At 35.8% G+C, this 17147-nt stretch overlaps 1 long non-coding RNA gene across 1 annotated transcript in view; it reads right to left on the reverse strand.

Annotated features, from left to right (window-relative positions):
• Window positions 1–4098: 4098 nt before the first annotated feature.
• The window catches only part of LOC139083028 (uncharacterized), a 37396-nt gene continuing 24347 nt past the window's right edge, over window positions 4099–17147 (reverse strand). Inside the window, exons 3-4 of the long non-coding RNA XR_011539523.1 lie at window positions 11524–11669; window positions 4099–5666 (exon numbers count right to left, since the gene is read on the reverse strand). This is a non-coding gene — a long non-coding RNA (uncharacterized lncRNA). The remainder of the gene's footprint in view (window positions 5667–11523; window positions 11670–17147) is intronic.

Raw genomic sequence — 17147 nt, forward strand, 5'->3', positions numbered from 1 at the left:
ATAATAGAGATCCACTCAAGGAAGCTGGAGAGACAGGGACAAACATTGAGAAATGAGAGTGGGAAAGGTAAACAGCTCGCTGAAACTGGAGCTGAAATGTGGCTCTCTATTTAAGGTGGCTTTAGAGATCTCAGGAGCAGAAATGGGTGACTTCCTTGGGAGCTCCACCACTAATCTGGCTCATTCCTATTCTACATGTTTGTCCTTTCAGATCTGCTATTAATTGGCAATTTTTTTTTAACTTGCTATTCTAATTCCTTAGAATTAGAATTCTTAGAAATTCTTAGCAGTAGGTACATGCGCAAAATTAATGGCGGACCATCACCTTGCATCTCGGGTGCAACAGTTGTCATAGCCTTATTTATAGCAAAACATTGGAAATTAACCAAATGTCTAAAAATAGTGGATTGGTTAAAGTAGATATGGCACATCCATATGATGGATTGCAATGCAGTTATTAAAAGCATTCTCAGAGAGTACTTAATAATATGGGAAAATATTAATAACTACAGACTAAAACAAGCAGATTACAATGAAGGCACGTCTCTTGCAGGAGATAGGTTTCAAAATCAGCACATGATAAAAAAACCTTATATAGTTAACATTACCCTTGAAAATCTCCAGGTTGGCCCCAAATACCATAATTTCAACATAGTATTTCTTTTTAGTATTAGAATAAATAACTTTCTGTGATTGAGCATCAAAGCAGTTGGCTTGAGTTTTGACCATGTTGTAGAAAGAATAAGCATTTTTACTGTTAAAATCACAGTCACTGTTGCCAGAGGCTCATTGAGATTGACTGAGGAAACAGCAAATTCCTATTCCCCATCTCCTGATTATTCCAAGGCATAAACTCATGAACAAAATGAAGGGGAAATTTTAAAAATCTATTTAAATTACTCTCTTCCTCACATAAGCAGAGTAAAAGTCATGTAAGTTAATTGTGTGTAGTGATTGATCTGTATAAATCATTACATACGATATAAGTCCAAGTTTGTTTGAAATTTTTCATTTTATAGGGATACACATAAAAAATTCAGAAAGGTATGCAAAAATTTCAATAGCCATCCTCTCTGATGAGATTATGGGTATTGTCAGGTTTTTTCTTTTATCTTTGTGGATTTTTCAAAAAATTTTAAGTGAACATTTATTACTTCCATTATCAGAAAAAAATACTGATTATTTTTAAATGGCATTCACAAAACATAGACGATATCTTTAAAAGTAAGTCTTATTTTATTACAAATGCTTATCAATATATAGTTTTGGGTGTGCAAAAGAACAAGCACTTGGTTAAACTATCGCTAAACACGACAGAAACATGAGTACACATCTATAATGCAGGAAGTTTCAATCAACAGAATTCTATTAGTCCATCGGTAAAGCATTGAACAGCACGTGGAAACAGCCTTATATTGAACCAGACGTTAAATGTACTTGTCAAAAGAATAAAAAAGGTTCTGTCTAGATATGGATTATACAAATATACATACAGAATCTGCAGTAAATTACCTCAGGAGCTGCCTGCAGAGCTTCCGCAAATTCCTACCCTTTAGGCGCGTCCCTAAATATCATTAAAATACCTATTACAGCAATACTTTGTCTGCTTCATTCATAAAAGATGCATAGACGCGTTCATGTAATAAAGGAAATTTCTCACTGAAACACATATATCACTCTAGTAAGTCTGTTTTACTGATTGAAAAAAATAAATGTCTCACATGAGAAGGATTTAAAAGACAGGTCAGTTAAATTAGTTCTTCGATTATGTAAAATTACTGGTGGTTGATCCATTGTGTCAGATGCAAAATGAGATCAAACTGTAAGAGCAAGTTTTAAATTCTCGGCATTAAACTGAATTAATAAATTGAGCAAAGGCATGGTTCAAGTAGGATTGAAAGGTTCTGCTAGAACCAGACTGTTTAGATCCATTAGCAACAGGGCTACAAAGAAGGAATATCTTATCAGAAAGCAGTGTAGGCTGTGGAAAATTAATAGAGAGTGCTAGACCCAGTCTCGGTGTACAATTACAGGGAAGGGATTAGGAAGTGAGGGGAAGGTAATTAAGTCGAAAGAACAGCCGGAAAGAACCGAAAAGTGAAAGATCAGATGGTCTAAGGTTGAGCCCCTCACCATCTGTTGGCAATCATCAAAATTTATTTGATCTTATTGTGTGTTTACTTTGTAAAAGGAAAAAAAATAAAACCTCATTCTAGTGAATGAATAGGTGAGATACAAGGCAAATACCCATTATAACACAGCTCATTATCACATCAAGTGAAATCATTCCCATTGCAACATAACAAAAACAATTAATGCAATCTAATTGTTCCGTCTTTGTCCATGTCCCTGACATCAGCTTCATGAATAGGTTCTTATGTTTTCCTGGACTTTGTGATTTAGTTGGAGGGCTTTGGCTGCAATTTTACTGTCATTGTTTATTGTATGTCTGTCCATACAATTGTAAATTGTAAATCTCTTGTAAATTTCTAAGTGACTGCATGTATCCATTAGGAAAGTAGGTCAACCCGCCACTTACGTTTCCCCTACTAATCAGCCTCAGCACCTGCGATTTCAATATCAGTTAAGGGTGTTACTATCTACTCAGTTATGTAAAGAAGAAAACTCACTTCTTCCCTCTGCTTTACGTCTGGCCCCCAGATTCACTCAACTACCAAATCCTGCTAACTGTTCTTCCTACATGCTTTACCTTTTAAATATTTTGGTGCTTCTTCCCCTCCTTTTCACCTGTACCACAGCTTTTCAGGCTTTCATGGTCTTTCACCTTAACTGCTTCCTGCCTCTTTTCCCATCCCCCCTCAAATCCATCTTCCATCATACAGGGAAAATACAAATCTGACCTTTCAATCCCCTGTTAAAAGATTTCTGTTTCCACAGCACTTAACAGGATAAAGTCAAAAGGCTGCTGTGTGGTATGTGAAACTCTTACCCACAGTGTCCCCTGACAATTTCCTCTCTCTAGCTCTTCTTTCCCATCTCACAGTTTATACCCTTCAGCAAAACCACACTGAGTAATTTATAAAGCAACTACCAATAAATAATTAAGCAATTTTTATTATAATCAACTCAGGACATGCCTCGGGGATGAGTATTTTCATTCATTCTTGAGGCCTGTGCCATGCATTACTATTTTAAAATTAGCTGCTTGGGTAGAGTGCTAGCCTTGCAAGTAAGGCGGAACAGACTAAACAGCCAGCTGTCACCCAGGAGCATCTGTGCAAAAGGTCTCCACATGGCTCAGCAAGACTAGCAGATATATCACTGTATGTCTGGACACATATTAGTATTGCCCACCAGTCAGCCAGTGTGCAGCTACACAGGAGATCTGTATATTTTCCTTTATTAAAAAATGATTGAGACAGTGTCATTTTTTGTCTAGCATCATCTTTCATGTACCTAGCAACACTCTTTTAATATGATGGATATTTGAAAGCTTTATCAGAAAAGGCTGGTTGCCTCAGATCAAGGATTTTATCTAATTTAGTTCTGAAGTTGCTTAAGGCAAATAAGTTGATGTCAGGTTTTTAATTTTAAAGCTACATTCGCATTGCAGATAGACTATTTAACAGTTCACATAATCAATAAAATTACTGCTGAAGCCAAGGATGTGTTAATGAGATACTCTAATATCTGAGTAAGTGGTTTCCTTCTGAAAAGTTGAATCATGTTGACTTGCCTGTTTGTTTGTTAATCACAAGAAATCATCTTCTTTTGATGAAAAAACAGCTAAATGTTTCCACAAGTAGTTGGCTCCTTGCACATGACATTAATTTCCTCTTCGGGACTAACATATCCTGATAAGTGGAAATATTCTACCCCACTCTCCCCACCCTCCCACCATAGAAATGAATGTGCAGATCCAAATTCGTGTAAACTGGTTTAACACGCTAATTCATTACTTGCCAAATGCCAGTGAAGAAATATTTTTAAATGTCTTGAGTATTCTACATACCTACAAATGGGATGACATGAATACTGAACTAATAAAAAGTGAAAACTGCATTTTTAAAATATTTTCTTTTCAGAAAGAAAAGATGAGAGTTTCTATTTTTTATTACACAGCACAGTTTTATACTATATATTTTTAACAGCTTTATTGAGGTATAATCAGCACCAAGTAAACTGCACATATTTAAAATATAAAATTTGATGTATATATTTGATATATATATATACAGACTTTATTGTTTCTTGTTAAAAAAGTTAAAATGAATAAAGAAGAAAACTATCAACTATATCCATAGTATTATAAATAATCACAATTAAAACTTTAGAACATGCCCTTCCAAGTTTTTAAAAATCTGTTTATATACATGTATGAATAAAATAGATACATGCTTCTACTTCTATCAAATTGTCAACAAACTGCATCTACTGCACATACTTTTCCCTCTTTATAACTAAAGTCTTCATGAACATTTTTCCATGTCATTAAATATCTTCCTAAAGATGATTCTTAATATATATAATGCATATTTATGTTTATCAGTAGTAAAATAATTATAAAATGAATGATGAAGAAAATAATCACCTATAACCATAGAAATGACCATACAAATAACCACTATCACAACTCTGAAATAATTTTAATCTACATATATGAATTACAAATAGAGAGCAGCGTATATACACACACACTTTTATTTTTAGTAAAATAATAATCAAACTACATGTATTATTTTATACCCTAATTTTAAAGGAATTTTAATGAGTATTTTATACGTTTGCAATGTTTCATTTTCAAAAAGTTAAAAAATACAGAAATGAATGAAGAAGGAAATTATCATCAATAACTCTGGTTATACAAATAGTCACTATTAAAACTTTCGAGTAATATCCTTCTGGAGAGAGAGAGAGATAAATCTGGATTATTATTTAAACTCTATTTGTAATCTGAATTTGATATGAACATTTTTCTATGTTATTGAATATCTTTTAAAGAAATAATTTTAAATAACAGAATAGTTCTATACTACGAAGTACTTTTGACAACATTGAGTGTAATAAATTTTTTAAAATATTGTCAATTGTATAGCTGAATTTTTCATCTTAAAAAAATGTGCAATCCTTTGATTAGTAATAAGATGAAACTTTCTTTTTCAAATGCTCATACACTTTTTAAAAAATGTCTTACTTATTTTGCCAGTTGTCTATGCTACAAGTATTTTTCCCAGTTTATCATTTGCTTTTATGGCAATATTCATACACAGAAGTTTTCAACATTTTCCTTTACAATTTTTTCCTTTGCTTTTATGCTAAACCTAAATATTTATTTATATGTTTTTAATTTGTTTCATTTTATATTTTTAATTTTTCACATCTGGAATTTATTTGGCAAGTGATGTGAGGTAGCCAAGCACCCTTGCACGTGAACTTGAAATGGCATCTTTATCACATAATAAATTCTTCTGTCTGCATTTGAATTTAAAATTTGTGCCAGTGGAGTGCTGAAAGCTGCAGTTCAGTCTCCGCGCCTTTGCTCCTTTTGTGTGTGTCTAGTTTAATGTGGCACTGATTTAGGGCGGTGCTTTTTTTAACACCCCATAAAGTCCTGTTATTGAAGACTTACATTTTGATCCATATACACACATATAGTTATTTTTCCTCTTCAGATTTATATTTTCTTTTAAAGCAATACAAGCTTTCTGTGGACAAAAAAAAATGTGACTAAATAAAGGTGTAAAGAAGCAACAAAAATTATTTTGCTCCCTCTTAATCTTAGTATTCAACAGCAACCACTGACCGCGCTTTGGCATATTTAATTCCATGATTTTTTTTCACTTCCCCCCTTTGTCGAGGCTACAAGACAGGTAAATAAAGGTTTTTAAGTGATTTCATAATGATGACTTTTTAATTTTTCCATTGGAGCTCTAAATTGTTTCATAGCAATGAAATTTGTTGTTTTTCTAATGAAGTCTGAAATTTTAAAGAACCTAAACGTACAAACTCATACTCTGGAAACAGAAAACAAATATGTTTTCTTAAATTACTCATTAAAATGGAAATTCTCTATTTCACCAGCGGGTGGCAATCTCAACATATACACGACCTGGTATTTTCAATAGGACTGTTTCATGCAAAGAAGAAAACTATCTAAAATGTCTGACAACCGTAACTCCAGCAGCTGTTTGTTGCCCTTTAGTTGTTGTCATTAAAAAAAGAAAAGGAGAAACCTGCAGGAATAATCACAAGTGAGAACATTGCACAAAATGGAACGAAATTACCTTGGCTTAATGTGGGCTCGGTGAAAAGAAAAGCTTTGTGTTAAATATCATTCCTCGTGTTCTTGCAAAGATCACAGTGTTTTAAATATCTCCAGATAGGACTAAGAGTTTACATCAAACAAATATCCTACGACTACATGAATTACAACTATTGCTGAAAAACAAAACAAAATGAAAGTCATGGAGAATGTAATTGTGATGGGAAAACAGCAAATGTGAATTATCAGCAAAACATCAGAACACGTAGCTTAGCCACCACTAGAGTTACAGGCAGTGGTGCCGGTAGAAGGCTTGCGAGGGCAGGAGAATCAGCACAGGCAAGTACTTGCAAATAGCAGTCTGAAATTGCACTTATCTCTGATTTTAGAAACAAAAATGAACATAAAATCAAAGTAATTGGTTTTTTAAGAGTGAAATTCAATAATCCCAAACATCAGATCATGAAAGAAAGCAGTTCTTGGCACTTTCACTGATAGTTTTGATCTACATATTTATATACTCAGTCTCCAAATCAAACATACTATAAATATGGCAATTTCTTTTATTTTGTAGAGAAATCACACTCTTTTTTTTTCAGAGATAGAGTCGCCCTGAGCTAACATCTGTTGCCAATCATCCTCTCTTTTTTCCCTCCCCAAAGCCCCAGTGTGTGGTTGTATATTCTAGCTGTAAGTCCTTCTAGTTCTTCTATGTGAGCCATGGCCACAGCATGGCAACTAACAGACAAGTGGTGTGGTTCCATGACTGGGAAACAAACCTGGGCTGCCAAAACAAAAGTGCCAAACTTTAGCCACTAGGGCATGAGGGCTGGCTCACCATACTCTTTTTTGCACCGGTAACTCAAAATAAACTAAATAGCAAAATTACCTGAGAGAGAGAGGGCAAAATTACCTGAGAGAGAGAGGGAATCTTTGAAGTGTGAGGCAGGCTAAAATTGAGAGGAGTCTTAGCAGCAAAGTTGTAGAGTTTGTCTTCAAAACAACTGCATGCGCTGAGACAGATGGGGCTTTGAATACTCTCTGTCCAACCCAGTCCTCTCTTACCAGCCATGAATCCTAGTCCCTTGGTTATCTGCAATTTTAATTCCAATTTCCCACCTGTTTCTATTCCACAGCTCTGGAACTTCCTAAGCCCAGGGGAGAAGGGCATAGTAAGAGTTTGACTCAGGATTCAGCAGTATTGAGACCCTCTGGCAAAGTGGTAGGCACTCCCTCAAGCTCATAAAGACTGAGGAGCCTCTAGGGACAACTATTTGGGGAAAAAAAAAAATGGTCAGGGGACCAGGCCGGTGGCACAGCAGTTAAGTGCACATGTTCCGCTTCGTTGGCCTGGGGTTCACTGGTTCGGATCCCGGGTGCAGACACGGCACCACTTGGCAGGCCATGCTGTGGTAGGCATCCCACATATAAAGTAGAGGAAGATGGGCCTGGATGTTAGCTCACGGTCAGTCTTCCTCAGCAAAAACGAGGAGGATTGGTGGTAAATGTTAGCTCAGGGCTAATCTTCCTCAAAAAAAAAAAAAAAAAAAACCAGGACAATAAAGCTGACCTAGAAACAAAGCCACAGTAGCTGCAAGAGTAAGGATTCTAAAGTGTGGTGCATCTGGATGGTAACTACCCCCAGTCCAGGCTCCGGGACTCATATTAAAGCTTGACTGTATCTAGAAATCTAAAAACTGCAAACCTCTCCAACAGCACCTACCACCAAAGAAAGAGACATTCTCATCCCCTGTACCATCCAGTCTTTTCAACCATTTCTCCTGCTTTTCAGACCCTCCTTGACCTGCTTCTTGTTGTCAATGTCGTTCTCACAGTGTAGATTCCCATATTCAAACTCAATATTCTAGCACTGAGGAATAAAGCAGGGTTTCTATAAGCTGGACAGTTTTTCTCCATTAACAGAACACAAGATTCCTTTAGCTTTTTTGGTATTGACCTAGAGCTTTGAGTAAATATTTATCATTTACTGTTTAATATGAGCAGCACTAAAATGGGCAGTTCTCCCTCTTAAACCCTATGTGAGCCACATTCAGCAATCTGAGGGGGATTAAAATCACCTCAACAGGTGATGATAGATGAATTAACCCATGATCAAGTGCCAGAACGAGCACTGCAGATTCCAAGAGCGTTAGTAGTTGACAGTCAAGGAGTAGCTATGGCAGACAGGACTTAACAGCTAACATTTATTGCTTATTCGGTGCCGGGCTCTGACCCATGCTCTCTTAGTAGCATGATCTCATTTAATCCTCACATCAACCCTGTGAGTTAGATGCTATTATTATCTCCATTTTAGAAGTGAGGGAACTGAGGCTTAGAGATGTTCAATAGTTTATCCAAAAGGACACATTAGGAATTGGAAAGATCTGGTTCTTGAACCTAGACAGCCTGACTCCGTTCTGCGACGCATTCTCCCTACACAGCTGTGGCATCATCAGTTTCTCAGTCATGCCCAAAAAATCAGAGGTGTCTCATTTAGCTTAGTTCATGGTGGCTGCTTTCTGATCTTCAGGGACTCACACTTCTAGGCTCCCTTTTTTATGTGAAACCAGGTAAGCTGGCCATAATGAAACAGTCTGAAGCTTTGTCACATCTGAGTCCACTGCATTCCTGAGGATCCAGCCCACGTTGGCAGGCTAGGGCTCCGTGAAAATGAGCAGCATGAACATCAAAATAACCCATAATGGAAGATTTATGAAAAGAGCTGATATTTCGATCCATTTTTGATTTGGGAATAGCAACACAGATAATTCAAAACTGTTTACGTCTTTTCACTCAAATAATAAGCTAGACAGAATGCATATTGTGTGCAAGGTGCTGCAATAGATGCTATGCTTATTTACTGCGGGGCTTTGGGAGATGTTTATGGATCTTTAGAAACAGATATACTGCTTACGATTTTTCACTGTGACTTAAGATTTTTATTCTAAGCACACAAGGCTATCGTGAGCAAGGTGAGTATGGAAAGTACTATATACCATCAAAGGGAAATACACCAAAAGGACAAAAACCTCTCCCCAAAATTAGTTGAGACTGTTTACATTAATTGAAAGCCAATAACTCTAGATCTATCATGATCTTATTCACAGCCTCAAGAGGACAGTGCTCTGAATAATGATAAAGTAGAAAGAGTTCCTTCTACACTAATAAAATATCTGGTCTTTCCATACTGTTCTGAGAGGGGGAGCAAATCAAAAACTTTGTCAACAAACATGAATAATTCCTACTAGACTAATGAAAAGTGAAAAAAAGCTACCAAGAAAAAGTAGTTTTATGTTCTTTGTTAAACAACTTAAACATTTACCTAGACAAGTACGTACTATATTTAAGGGGGCAAATTCTGCCTCAAAAGGAACCAGCTGGCCATGAAATATAATCTCTTTAGCTGGATGGAAGATAAACAAAGTTTAGTCCTTCGTGCAGAGCATGCAATGAAGACAGAAAGCACACTGCCTGGGATTTGTCCAGAGCAGGTGTCAGCAGCCTCTGTGAGACGGCTGCCAAGTCTTTATTTATTCATTCTCTCATGAGCTGGAGGAGGGAAGGATTCTAGGAGCATCTTCAGGTCACTCACACACACATGCCCAGAAGGGGATGCGCTCTGAGGCGGCTAGGTTAAATCTATACACTGAACAACACCTGGTTTGTGTTAGCCACTCCACCAAAAATGTGGAGGAAGGACACCTCCCCCAAAGAAGCTCCCTTTCCACAGTTGCAGGGACTGCTCCTAGGGCTTCTTTAGAGTCCTCCAGAATTTCCTTTTATCGTGCACATACTCTTAAGATAGACCACATTTATTACTGCAAAAGCCTTAGTGAAACTGAAAGACAGATAATCCTGGAGCATAGTTACGATCTTATGACCCGAGGGAAGAACAAATCAGTTCTGCGGTTTATCTGGTCCCACGGTGTGAGTGTGGGGGCAGAGTGGCAGGGAAAAGCGAAGAGAGTTGTTGGTTAGAAAAGGAAGTAGCTCCTGATTTTCTTGCTGTTCCATTGTTATCCGTTTAAGATCTCAGAAGAAGGTGTAAGAGATCAGCTCTGAGGCTAGAATACCATTCTATAAGCACATTTTACATGTATTTATGCTACCAAATGGCTCAGTAAACAGGAAAAATTGGGTTCTGACCAGCAGCAGCACTCCGTATCCCGGATTTATGGGAACAACAAACAATACAGTTTGGTTTACCCTTAGTTTTCTAGCAAACAGAATTTTTTTACTACTGTTCCCTACTCACCAGAACTAAGTGGAGCAATGTAATTATTAAAGCTTTCCGGGTCATCATAATAAATAAAAAGAGTCTAAGGTGCACTTGGATCAATTAAGGAAACATTTACTTTTTCTATTTTACTCCCATATATTTCTTTCCTTTCTTTTTTTTTCAGTTTGATCCTAAATAAATTTTCCTTAGTCTATATATAAGAATAGAATTATTATGTAAGATTGATGACAGAAGACTAATTAGAGACCTTTAAAAATTTTTATAAATTAATACATTCTGTAATCAAATAGAAACTCACAGCCACCTTCAGACTCTCTACAGTTGGGAGTTTTTAGCCTGTTCTCTCTGTATCTTCCATATCCAATCATATCTTTAAAACATTTTGTGGTTGTTCTTGACTACCCAGTATCCGTCTCCTGATTCTTTAAGCTAAATTCCACTTTTCCTTAGCAAACTATTTATTCACCCCCAACTCTCAATCTGTGTATTTTGAGTGGCACACCATCCAGGTCCCTGGCTAGTCAGAGCAACAGATCCCCTAAAGATTGAGTCAAGGACCACATGACTCAAGTTGGTCACATTACAATGGCTCCAAGGATTTGTGTGGAAACTGCCAGAGAAGGCAGTTTCTCTCTTTTCCTCTGGACTTGAACCTTGGAGAAGTTAGGCCAAGAGCTGGCTTGAACTTGAAGCCAACACAGGGGATAATAGACTGGAGAGAGATGGCAAAACTAAGTCCTGATGATATTATTTGAGTCCTGTATTAAACCCCTAGATTTTCTGTTACAAGAGCCAATATATTATTTTTCTTAAGCTATTTGGAGTTAACTTTCTTTTCCCATGCAATCAGAGGAGATCTATCTGATACAGAGACCAATTGGGCTGCTTCTTTTTACCATAACCTTTTTGTTTCTACTCTTTAATATAGTATATTAGATATTTAACAAAAATATCATATTTCCTTGACTAAAGCATACTTTTTTTCACACTTTGTGTCCAAAGAAACTTTCAGGAGTAAGTTGTGATACAGCTGGCATTGCCTGCCCACAGACAAACTTACCCAAGTAAAGGAGGAATCTTGCCATGGAGTTGTGATCCCGTTTTTGGCATTAGGTGTCCCACACTTTGCAGCTGCTTGTTGACTTAAATTCAGATTCCAATTTTTAACTTAAAATTCTTTCAAAATGATTACATCATGAAACAGCACTGAAATGAAACAATATTGTGATAAGAAAAGGTAAAGATTACCTGGCAGAATCAGACAAAGCAACAAACGCAATAGAAATTGCCAGATCTTTTTAATAGATCATCAAATTTTCAAAGCTAGGAGAGATTGGTGCCCCAAAGAGCTATCTGTCAAAATCTTTGGCTGACTTTCAAGAGAAGCCATTTAACTTCCAGAAATACGTAATTCAATTAAAAATAAAAAGAAAGTATGAGTTTAATCCAATAGGAAATGCAGACAAAATCCCAGTGCTCTCCCGTGTTATACTATCAGAGTATCGAACCCAAATGTGTTAAAGAAGTTAGTCTTCTAGGAAGTATTTTCCGTTTATAGTATATGACTGCCCATGGGAGAGAATGATTCGAAGAGCCCTAAGACTCCAAATATGGAGAAGAGTTAGATTGAATCTTTATGAAACGAAAGATAAAATGTAATTGTTTACATAAATTTATTAACATACAGGTACTAAATTTTATTTATAGATTCTGGTTTCAAGATGCAGACTAACACATGCTGATATCACTTCCTCACACATAAAACCAGAGAAAGAAAGAAAGAAAGAAAGAAAGAAAGGAAGGAAGGAAGGAAGGGTCTTGATAGAAAGGAAACTTTTGGTGGGCATGAAACAGTGAGGTGTCATTGAATGAAAGACTGACAGCCATAGCAGTGAGCCAAAATCACAGCCATAAGATTAAGAGTCATCCACTGTGTTGGAAGCTATCATAATTGGGGGTCATTATTGAAAGGAAATCTTTGGGGCCTTTACATCTGGAGCATGTCACAGCTGCTGTGCTAAGAAGTCAGGACACGCATCCTGAAAGAAAATCCTGCCCTTGCTATAGCCACATCATGTTGTATCAGGAGAACTATGTCATCCCCACTGGGCGTCAATCAGGATACCATGCAGGAGACTGCCACAGCCCAGCATATATGCAGGGGAATTCTGTTACAGAAGATGAATGTCTAAATAAGATTTACTAATCCCACGGCAATACCATAAAAGATTGTCAACAAACTCAGGCCCTCAATTCACAAGAAAGAACTTACACCTGAGGAACTGAGTTAATAGAAGTGTCTTCAAAGAATATTTAATTCTGTAGGAGAGATAAAGCAGGGAACTTAATCAAATACATAAAAACAAGAACAAGTGGTTATGAAACAAGAATAAGTAGTAATAAAAATAACCAGTTAAAGCTTTTAAAAATGAAAGATACACTCATTAAAATATAGAACTTAATAAATAGACTGAAAAATATATTGGATCTACTGCAGAGTAAATTGGTGAGCTGGAATACATTGCTGAGGAATTTTTTCAGAACGTAAAACAGTGGTAATGAGGTGTAAACTCTAGAGAGAATTTTAAGAGACATAGCAAATAGATTCAGCAGTTCTAATGTCTGACTTAAAGAATTCCCATAAGAGAATAAGAAAGACAAAAAACAAATAGCTATGGTTGGAGAAATAAAGGCAAAGAATTTCTAAGAATTAAATGACAAGATTCCTTTGTTGAAAGAGCTCACCAAGTGCTAACAGAAAAATCATTCAATGAGAAAAAATCCAAGTCTAGAAACATCAGAGTAAAATTTCAGACTTGAAGGATAAGAAGAAAACCCTTCTATTTCTCCTCCTCTTCAGTGTCATTGAACAATGGACACAAGTGAGTGCCCAGATTTTAGTTTCAAAATTCTATCTTCCTTTAAAAGGAACTCAAGATCCTTGAGGAAATAACTGAATTCAGGATGGGAGCAAGAAAGTGTGCAAGATGACCCTGGAATATCTTGGTGTGCCAGAATGTAAGAAGGTACTTAAAGAATAACTGGGCATGTCACAATGTCACAGAAGCCAGCTTTGAAGGACTCCCCCCTGGCCAAATCTTGAACAATTTAAACATTAAAATAATGATAGGAATTGATTACAACCCAGTGAACAAAATAGAAATTCCTGTGTTGATACACACATACATATAAGGGTGCTGAAAGCAAGCTCTTCCTTAGTAGAAATCCTGTTAACCAATGCTGAAAGACGGAAATAGAAAATTACCCTATAGAAACCATTATAGAAGTAACTGATCTAGATGGGCATAGTCAAGAGATGCTAAGTCTCCTGAGTTTGATGAAGAACAGGCTATCAGTATAATCTAATATCTTCTTCCAATATACCTAACAATTACAAAGGAGAAAATGATGACATTATAATGGAGAAATCTTGTGGAAACCAACATGATCAAGGTCAGCATCATCAGAAGAGGGTCAGGTAGACACTATGTACCTCCAGATATTAGAAACTGAGAAGAGCACAGCATCATTTCTGTGGTATTCCTACCCAGTATGCTAGGTGTAAGTCTGAACACAAAGAAACATCAATTAGACCAGGAAGGACATCCTAAAAACAAATGTCCTATATTCTTTCAAACTCTCAAGATCATAAAAGACAGAGACAGACTGAGGAATTGCTTCAGACTGAAGGAGACTAAAATCACATGACAATTAAATACATCTTATCCTGAACAATAAAGGGGGAAAAATGCAAATACATATACACATTGTTGGGATATTTGACAAAATCTGAATGGACTCTGTGGATTGGATTGTAATCTTACCTCAGTGTCAATTTGAGTTTAACATTATCTGAATTAAATTAAAAATTAAAAGAATTCTTTTAATTAATTAAATTAAAAGAATATAACTTTGAAAACAGAAATCTGTATTCAGCCAAATTTATACCAAAAAGTGAAATGAGACACTTTTGTACGTAGAACTCAGTTTACCATTCATTGGCCGTCCTTGAAATAATTGCTAATAGCAAAACACCAAACAACTCCAAATAGATTAGAAGGAATTAGTGATATGTGAGAAGCATAGAGGGCTAGTAAATCATCATGGTTATATCCATACAAGTAAAGTTTTTTTTTTTTTTTTTTGAGGAAGATCAACCCTGAGCTAACATCTGCTCTTTTTGCTGAGGAAGACTGGCCCTGAGCAAACATCGTGCCCATCTTCCTCTATTTCATATGTGGGACACCTGCCACAGCATGGCTGGATAAGCAGTGTGTAGGTCCACACCCGGGAATCTAAACTGGCAAACCCCAGGCTGCTGAGGCGGAACATGTGAACTTAATCTCTGTGCCACAGGGCTGGCCCCCAAGTAATGATTATTTTTAAAACTTGACTTCAATGAAAAACTGGAACTACAATCCCAAATGATAGAAAAATTAGTCTTAGTAAGGCAGTAGTTAGGGACTACAGGTGAGTAAAAAAGAAAAAAAAAGGGATGCAACAACCCTAGATTCTCGTCTTTTAAGCAGTAAGGTGGAAATTGAGACACTAAGTAACTTCATAAAATATAAGTTTAAGTATATGCTAAAAATGTGAGGATAACAGAGAAAAATAGAAGCATCAATCTATAATTTTTAAAAAGTTAAAAACATGACTCACAGGGGCTGGCCCCGTGGCTGAGTGGTTAAGTTCGCGCGCTCCGCTGCAAGTGGCCCAGTGTTTCGTTGGTTCGAATCCTGGGCGCCGACATGGCACTGCTCATCAAACCACGCTGAGGCGGCATCCCACGTGCCACAACTAGAAGGACCCACAACGAAGAATATACAACTATGTACCGCGGGGCTTTGAGGAGGAAAAAAAAAAATTCTTTACAAAAAAAAAAACGTGACTCAGAAATACAGAAAGAACATAAACATTTATAAACTTTTATTTTTAAACATTTTGAAAATGTTAGAATAAAATCGATCCATTGGATACTATTAAGAAAAATTATCCAAAACTTGGAAATAAGGTAGCACATCCTTTCAGTGTCAACAAAGAGCCAAGATCTACCCAGGGATAATTTAAATCAGGGCTCTGCAAGCTTTTTCTGTAAAAGACCACAGAGTATATATTCTTGATGTTACAGGTCACCAGGTCTCTGTCACAACTATTCAACCCTGCTGTTGTCACACAAAAGCAGCCATAGACAACAAACTAATAGGAATGGTTGAATTTGGCCCATAGTGGGCCAGATTGCCCTGCAGGCTGTAGTTTATCAAACCCCAATAGAGAGAAATATACTTTGTTTGATTCACTGTTTATTATTGATTAAAGGTCCCAGACTGTGTGAGTTTACATATTTAGTGAATTTACAAATGCAAATTTAATTTACATATTAACTTGCACTTTTTTTTCCAGTGGAAATGTAAATAATTTTTGTTAGAAAATATAACCTCAAAGTTATGGTTTATTGCCCTGTAGAACATTAACCAGTTTGCTATTTCACCCAGAAGGTTTATTCTAATAACATTTAATTAAATAGGTATAAATACATAGCTCCTTAAAAGTTCTCTGAACTTGTCTTAATATCTTACTGGTTCCCTCATTAATAAATAAGTTGAATAAAATCTTTGACAAGTAACCATTTTTTATGAGAGTCACGATTTTACGTTTTTGAAAAGTATACTTTAGTAATACAAAGTATACTACGAGGCAAAAAAAAAAATGGGGAATAGTTAAATAAAATATCTAAATGTAAAAAAAAAAAATGGGGAGAGTTATCATTTATAATAGACACAAATCTATAAATTAACATGTAACTTCAAAGTGTCCAGACTCTAGTCAAATAGTAAAGAGCAAAGTTAAGCACTGGTACATTTCCCTAGATTATAAAGCAATCTATGGATCGTCCTTTGTGTCCCCTAGCATGACATGAAAGGATATACTTTATTCTGCCTTATTTCGAAGTTTGGGGGAAAAATTTAACAGGAAGAAAAAATGGAAAACCCCTTATTTAATGTAACATAAAAGAAAATCAGGGGAAAAAAATGAGACATAATAAATTGAAAATTCAAGATGAGAGCAGAAATAATTCTAAACATATCAGTAATTACAATAATATGAATGGACTAAATTCTCAAAATAAATTTAAACTAAGCCTTTATTTAAAAATTTAGTGTTATAGACATAAGACACACCTTAAACAAAATGACATGGGGGCAGGTTTTAAAAAGTAGGAAAAAACATACCAGGCAAATTCTACCAGGCACTATCAAGAAACTTGATAGTGTCAGATAAAAAAAGAATTTAGGGCAAAAGTCATTAGAAATGAGGGAATGACTTCAGTCATATAAAAAGCCATAAAATGTTAATCACCAATCAATATAACATTTATCAGAAAGAAAAAAAATATTCAGAACTCCAAAGAGAAACTATAATTTTACAATTATAGCAGGAATCTTTAAGATGCCTGTCTCAGATAGCAAAAGATCAATCAGATTCAAAATAAGTGTGGACAATGTGTGAATAACACAACATTTGTTAATAGATATAAATATATACATGTTTCTATGTATATACTTATACACATACATACACACACATTAGTGTATGTGTAGATATGTATACATATATATATGAATACATACACATGCACTCTCAGAGAATAAACATTCTTTTCTAACATAAATAAGAAATTTACAA

The sequence above is a fragment of the Equus przewalskii genome, chromosome 4 (assembly GCF_037783145.1).
Source record: "Equus przewalskii isolate Varuska chromosome 4, EquPr2, whole genome shotgun sequence".
Classification (NCBI taxonomy): Eukaryota; Metazoa; Chordata; class Mammalia; order Perissodactyla; family Equidae; genus Equus; species Equus przewalskii.